Source organism: Herpailurus yagouaroundi, unplaced genomic scaffold, assembly GCF_014898765.1.
Source record: "Herpailurus yagouaroundi ecotype Mexico unplaced genomic scaffold, PumYag 192, whole genome shotgun sequence".
Lineage (NCBI taxonomy): Eukaryota > Metazoa > Chordata > Mammalia > Carnivora > Felidae > Herpailurus > Herpailurus yagouaroundi.
Genome location: NW_024412423.1, coordinates 13,886,298 through 13,892,950, shown reverse-complemented (window position 1 = coordinate 13,892,950; position 6,653 = coordinate 13,886,298). Strand labels below are relative to the sequence as shown.

General features: G+C 33.1%; 1 pseudogene; it reads right to left on the bottom strand.

Annotated features, from left to right (window-relative positions):
- Positions 1-2,204: 2,204 nt before the first annotated feature.
- On the bottom strand, positions 2,205-2,358 carry LOC121010913 (uncharacterized; annotated as a pseudogene).
- Positions 2,359-6,653: the final 4,295 nt, after the last annotated feature.

The following is a 6,653-nucleotide window of genomic DNA, read 5'->3' as shown; positions in this document are numbered from 1 at the left end:
GCAATCACAATAAGAATTTCAACAGAATTTTTTCCTAGACATTGGCAAGCTGTTAAAATATTTCATAAACATTTTATATACTCTGTGGAGAATATGCAGGAAAAAGCATTTGGTAGAATTCAGCATTCTTTTATGGTAAATAACAACAAAAACTGCAAACTGCAAATAGATGAAAGGCGTTTCCAAAACCTGTAGTTAGCATTATATTCAATGAAGAAATGTTGAATGCTTTCCTCCATAGACGGGGAACCAGGCAATGATGTCCACTCTCACACTACTATTCAACATTGTACTATTGGTCCTAACTATCGAAATACAGTCAGTAAGAAAATCCCTTAAGGTCAAGAAGGAAGGAGAAAAAGTTTTATTTGAGGATGAATTCATGGTTAAGTGAAAAAATCTAACTACACTGGAGCACCTGGGTGGTTCTCAGTTAAGCATCCAGCTCTGGGTTTCAGCTCAGTTCATGATCCCATGGTTCATGAGTTTGAGCACAGAGCCTGCTTGGGAATTTTCTCTCTCTTTCTCTCCCCCTCTACCCCTCCTTTGGTTACACTCCCTCTATCGAAGTAAATAAATAAACTAAAAAAAAAAAAAACAAAACAAAAAAACCCAAAAAGCAATTACATGAAGTAATATATGAAATTAGTAATATTAAAGGAGACAGTTTAATAGAACATGCATAAGAGCTTTTCATTGAAGACTACAGAAAATAAAAAGAATTGCATGGCAAGTTTCCCAAATTGGTCTATAGATTAAATGCAATCCCAATAAAAATTCATGTAGAGTCTTTTGGTAGAATTTCATAGTTCAAAAATGTACATGGGAATGTGCATGACCTAGAATAGTCAAATAACTTTTTAAAAGAACAAAATAGGAAGATTTGCACTGCCTGATTTAAAGATAACAATAAAGTTATAATAGTTAGGACAGTACAGTATTGGTAAAAGCATAAACGTGTCAGTAGAACAAAATAGACAATCCAGAAATGGAATGACACAGATAAAATCAGTTAATTTTTGACACAAATACCAAAGCAGTTCTATCGGAAGAAGATTCTTCACTACAAATAGTGCTGAAGCAGCTGTATATTTTTATTCTGACAAAATAAAAGTAACTAACATCAACATTTACCAAGAACAAACATGACCTTGAAATGGATCAATGTTTAAACATAACAAATGAAGGGAGCCTGAGTGGCTCAGTTGCTTAAGCATCTGACTCTTGGTTTTGGCTCGAATCATGATTTCAGTTTGCTGGGTTTGGACCCCCTGTTGGGCTCTGTGTGGCAGCACAGATCCTGCTTGGGATTCTCTCTCTCTCTCTCTCTCTCCCTCTCTCTTTCTCTCTCTCTGTCCCTCCCCCACCAGCTCTGTCTCTCTTAAATAAATAAACTTAAAAAAAATTGGGGTGCCTAGGTGGCTCAGTCAGTTAAGCATTGACTTCGGTTAGGTCATGATCTCATAGTTTGTGAGTTCAAGTCCTGCATTGGGCTCACTGCTGTAAGCTCAGAGCCTGCTTCAGATCTTCTGTCCCCCTCTCTCTCTGCCCCTCCCCTGCTTGTGCTTTCCCTCTCTCTCTCTCTCTCTCAAAATAAATAAAAACATTAATAAATAAATGTAACAAATGAAGAAGAAAATATAGGAGAAAATCTTTGCTGCCTTGAAATAGGCAAATATTTCTTACATATAAACTAACAAGCATTTAGCTACAAAAAAAATTTCCTTTATCATTAAACCTTTTCTTTGAAGAAAACCCTTAAAAAATGAAAGGAAAGCTATGTAAAGGGAAAAATATTAGCTATACATATATTTTACAAAGAAATCATATCCAGAACATAAAAAGAACTTGTGTGACTCAGTAATAAAACCAAAAAAGAAAAAAAAAAAAACAAAAATGGGCAAAAAAATTTAACAGACCCTTCACAAAAGCAAATATACAAATGCCAAATTTACTCAAAGTAGTTGCTTAAATCACTCAACAGAAAAAAATGAAAATCACAATTAGATATCACTCTATAGTCACTAGATTGATTATAATTTAATTTTTTCTTCCTTTTCTTCCTTCCTTCCTTCCTTCCTTCCTTCCTTCCTTCCTTCCTTCCTTCCTTCTTTCTTTCTTTTTCTTTCTTTCTTTCTTTCTTTCTTTCTTTCTTTCTTTCTTTCTTTCTTTCTTTCTTTCTTTCTTTCTTTCTTTCTTTCTTTCACGAATGCAGTCCCCCACTACCACAGATTATGCAGTCAAGTATGCCTCATTTGAGAAAATTGCAGCAGTCAGCACATCTGGAGTGCAATGGATACGCCTCGCCCTGGGAAAACCACCTTAGTGATCATGGTGTCTCCCCTGCTAGATAAGTGTGGATTGATTAAAATTTTAAAACTGACCTTTTCAAGCAAGTGTTGATGAAGATATGGCACAATTGGGACTCTTAATTTTTTTTAAATGTTTATTTTTGAGAAAGAGAGAGAGAGACAGAGCATGAGCAGGGGAGGGGCAGAGAAAGAGGGAGACACAAAATCTGAAGCAGGCTCCAGGCTCCCAGCTATCATCACAGAGCCTGACATGGGGCTTGAACTCAAGAACCGTGAAATCATGACCTGAGCCGAGGTTGGATGCTCAACTGAATGAGCCACCCAGGAGCCCCTTGAACTCTTAAACACTAACATGGGGATAAACATCTACAATTACTCTATAAAATTATTTTGAAATTTCTTAGTAAGTTAAATGTGGATGTAGTTTGGGAGTTGGACATTCAGCTTCTAGGTATTTATTAAAGTCCTCACAAATACTTGTACCCAGATGTTTATTTAAAAATTTTTTCTTATACAAATGTTTATAATACCTTTGTTTATAACTCCTCAAACTTGAAACACCACAAATATCCATTAACAAGTAATTGGTTAACCAAAACATGGCATATCCATGCACTGGAATACTATTCGGTAATGAAAAAAATTAATTACTGATAAACCTAATAACATAGATGAATCTCGAAATTAGCATGCTGAGTGACTCTAGGAAACACCAGTTTCTTTTGTTTGTTTTGTTTTTGGTCATTGTAGATTTCTTTGCATTTTACAGATTACACACACACACACACACACATATATATATATATATATACACACACACACACACACACACATGCACACACACACATATGTATATGTATGTATATAATATGTACTATATTGTTGCAGACTATGAGTCTGGACTTCTCTCTTGTCCAGCAAGAGAGTGGACACAAAATTGAAAACTAGAGAGGCTAATGTCCGAGAGGCTATGAGAGCTCTGAACAGGGGTTTTTGTCTCCATATTTATTGAGCTCACAAGATATTACCCACGAGGTGAATGTGAAGAAAACAACATCTTACACACGTGAATGTGGAGAAAACAACCAGACAGTATTCATTAACTTGTGTATGTAAGAAGCAAAGGGTCTGGGGAGTAAGTGGAGTTTGTGAGTAAAGTACAATAGTATACTGGACTTAGATGGAAAGTAATTTCCTGCAGGTGGTATAACAAGTTACTGGTGATCCCATTACAATATCTCACTAGCTGACCTCAGGTGCTTTTGCCCCGTGGTGGTGGTTTTCTGCCCTAAGCTTTTTTTTAACCCATTTATGTAAGTAGAACCTATTTCCCCACAATATATAATATATATAATAATATATGTTACATGTATATATAATAATATGTATTATATGCATATGTAATAGTTGATATTATATACATACAATATGTATACACAAACACACATAAATACATGTATATGTATATATGCCATATATATGTCATACGTATGTCCACCGGGGCATTTATCAATTTTGTTATATTTTTGAAATAACCAAATTTTGGCGTTATGGTTTTCTTTTACTTTTAGTATGTTTTCTATTTTACTGATTTGGGCATTTTTGATTAATCTTTTGTTTTTATTATATTGCTTATTTATTTTTTTCATTTACTCTTGCTAGTTTCTTGTGAAGGTAGCTTTATTCTTTGTTAACATAAGCGTTTTAAGGGTATAAATTTCCTTCTTAGGACTGCTTTCACAACATTCCCAAAATTTTGAAAAATTATGTTTTATTAATATTCACTTAGAAATATGTATGGTTTTCTTTGCAATTTGTTCCTTTACCCATAGGTTTCTCAGTATTTGGGGATGTTTTAGCTGTCTTGTTGGTTTATAATTCAGTCTCATGATAGTTGGAGAGTCTCTTCTGTATGTTTGCATCCTTTGAAATGTGTGGCTCAGGGCATAGTCTCTCCTGGTGGATGTTACATGTGTTCTTGAAAAAAGTGTGAATTGTGTAAGTTTCGTGTGCTATATAAATGTCACTTAGTTGAAGTTGATTGATAGTCTTATTCAAATCTTTGATATTACAGCTGAATTTTTTCCCACTTGTTCTAACTTGATCAAGATATCATGGATAGAAGGGTGTTAAAATCTCCTATAATGATTGTCGGTTTATCTCTTCCCCCCTTTGGTTCTGTAAGGTTTGCTTTATGTGTCTTGAAGTTCTTTTTTTAGGCAAATAGCATTTAGTTTGCTACTATCTTCTTGATGAATTGATGAGTTGTTATTATAAAGTAAACCTTTCTGTTTGTGGTAATGTTTTGTCTTAAAGTATACTTTTGTGAGATTAATATAGCCACATGAGTTTACTTTTGCTTATTGCTTCCATGATATGTTTTCCCCATAATTTACTTTAAATCTATACCTGTGCTTATATTCAAAGTGCATATTTAGAAAAAAAAGATTTAGTTGGATATTGATTTTTTTAATCAATTTTTCCTCTTAGTTGGAGTGTTTAATCCATTCATATAAGTAAATAAACTCACAATGTACCTAATTGGGCTTATCTGTAATGTTAATGTTTGTTTCCTATTTGTGCTTTTGTTCCTGCTCTTTTGTTTCTTTTTCTCTGCCATCAGTACACACACACACACACACACACACACACACGCACACACACATTTAAGTACATACACCTATACACACATTTTAGTATTTCGTTCTTTCTTCTCTAATGGCTTTTTAAGTCCTAGTACCTTGTACAGTTGACCTTTGAAAATGTGAGGGATAGGGGTGATGATTCCCTCGATAGCTGAAAATCCACGTGTAATTTTGACTTCCCAAAACCTTAACTACTAATAGCCTGCTATTGACCAGACTCCTAACTGGTAACATAAACAGTGGATTAACACATATTTTGTGTTATATACATTATATACTGTATTCTTACAATAAAGTAGGCTAGAGAAAAGAAAATGTTATAACAAAATCATAAGGAAAGTGTATTTACTGTATTTAGTGTTTACTGCAAAAAATCTGTGTATAAGTGGACCTGTGTAGTTCAAATCATATTCTCTTTTGTGATGCTGGTGTATTACAATTTATCTTTGATTTTTCAACTTAGTTGAGTATTTTACCACTTCACATATAATGTAAGAATGTTATAATAAAATATTTCCACTTACTATTACCCATTCTCTAATCCACTGCTGTCATATATTTTACTTATACATATGTCATGAACTCTATATTGTTACTTTTGTTTCGTGAGTTTTCTTTAAAAAATAAGAAGGAAAAGTAGTCTTTTAAATTTACCCATATATTTACTTCTCTTTGTTTTCTTCATTTATTTTTGTTCAAATGAATTCTCATTAGGTATTATTCCCTTCACCATGCATGACACATTTTATTGGCATCTCTTAGGAGTCTGCAGATGAATTCTTAGCCTTCTTTTATCTGAAAAAGGACTTTGCTTTCATTTTGTCAAGGATATTTTTACCAGATACCGAATTCTTGTTGACAGTGTTATTTTATATCCAGGAGTTAAAAGGTGTCATTTTATTGTTCACTGGATTCCATTATTATTGTGTTTTTCTTGAATATTGTTTCTCTTTTCCAGGGCTTTTATTTTATTGTTTTTCTTTTTTTTAAGGTTTCCACAATTTGACTATGAGGAACTTAGTTTTGCATTTCTTTGTGTTTGTATTTTTGGGTTTTGATAAGCTCCTCCAAATATGTGGGCTGCTCTTCCGGTCATACCTAGAAATATCATGGCCAGTGATTGTTCAAATATGTTTTCTGTTTCATTCTCTCTTTACCTTTTGTGAGGCTTCACTTAAACATAGATCACTTGACACTATCCATAAGTCTTTGAGAACTATTTCTTTTCAATGCTTTTTTTTCACTGTGCTTCAATTTGTATAACTACTATTATTCTATTTTTATGTTCATTGATTCTTTTCCTTGTGTCCAATCTATTGATCATATCTAATGAGTTTTTTATTTCAAATACTATATTTTTCAGTTGAAGGATTTTCATTGTTTTCTTTTTTTTTTAATTTTTAATTTCCTATATTTTCATCTCTTCACTTCACATAGTTCATTTTCTATGCTTTTTTTAGCAGATTTAATTTCAAAATATGGGTCACCTCTAGATCTATTTCTATTTCATATTTCTTCTTTTAATCATTGTAATATTTTTTGGTTTGTCTTATTATAGTTGATTAATAGACATTGTGGATAACACATTGTAGACACCCATTTTTCCTTTGTCTTTCTTTGAAAAATGCTGCATTTTGTTTTGAAAGGCAATTAAATTATTGGTAGATCACTTGGGCACGGCGGGGCTTGGTTTCAG